At 30.8% G+C, this 1,219-nt stretch overlaps 1 protein-coding gene across 1 annotated transcript in view; it reads left to right on the plus strand.

The window, feature by feature from the left end:
- Positions 1-1,219, plus strand: part of LOC119587761 (alpha-1,4-N-acetylglucosaminyltransferase-like) — a 49,339-nt gene that overhangs the window by 3,545 nt on the left and 44,575 nt on the right. The window lies entirely within an intron of this gene.

Genomic DNA, 1,219 nt, shown 5'->3' on the forward strand with positions numbered 1-1,219 from the left:
AACTACTTCTGCAATACTATGAAGGTGGATCAGTCATTCAGCAGTGAACTTGCATCTTCCATAAGTATATAGCAGACAGTAGGGGAATTTGACCACTATTCCCTGTAGAGAAAGGAAAGTAACAGTAGCAATAGCGGAAGCAATTAGGAAATGAAAATCTGTGGCTTTCCTATAGGTTCAGAAAAGGTTACTTTCCACTTCTTTTTCCAGTAAGTCATAGGTCGGGGGTCGATGTCATGAATTATTCATGGATGTGGCGCTCGGTGCATTTTAAAGGTGTAAACGGATCTACTTAGGGGTAATTTAGTATAAAAAGTGTAAAAAAAAAATTGTGGTCTTGGGGAGGTGGTGGTGAGGGGGGGGAGGCAGACTTTGGAGGAGGCAAAGATCTTTTTTTTTTTTTTTGGGGGGGGGGTTGCCCTCTAATTGGCACCCCTGATATGGGGGCTTTTAAACTTTTCATGGGCGGTATGGTTTATTGGGATTTATTATTATTATTTTTATTTCTCTATTTTAGTAATTTATTCATTATTATTTTACAACCGCGTATGTATAATGACAGCTGATACTTAAAAAAACAACAACAACAGGGTTTGTCAACTCTCATCACACTTTCAGCGACTCAATCCACATACTAAAGACATAGTTATAGGTACCTTTTTAAAAGATCAGTCTCAGCTAAGTCTTCTTTGCGCAGTTTTTCCCTTTAAGAATCCTGTAACGAGTAACTATGAGTCGCCCAAAGCAGCTAAACACAAAAAAAAAAAACGAATAAATAAAAAATAGATAGATAAATAAATAGATAAAAATAAAAAAAAATCCAAAATATTAGTAAGAGTGGTTTGGAAAAGCAGCTCTTTTTTCCGACTCCTGAATATATGGAAGCCAATTCAAACCATCGCCAAAAAACCTTTAGTATTGCTGTGTGCTTAAGTCAAACCTGTAAGACACTGGCTTTAAACCTTTTTACTGCCATGCCTCCACGACCCCTTTCATATATTGAATAAATTTCTACACCAGATTATATATATATATATATTTTATATATATATATATATATTATATATATATATATATATATATATATATATATTATATAAAATAAAATTATATATATATATATTTTATATATATATTTTATAATATATAATATATATATATATATATATAAATATTTTAATATATATATAGAATTTTATATATATATATATATATATAT

Source organism: Penaeus monodon, chromosome 3 (genome assembly GCF_015228065.2).
Source record: "Penaeus monodon isolate SGIC_2016 chromosome 3, NSTDA_Pmon_1, whole genome shotgun sequence".
NCBI lineage: Eukaryota > Metazoa > Arthropoda > Malacostraca > Decapoda > Penaeidae > Penaeus > Penaeus monodon.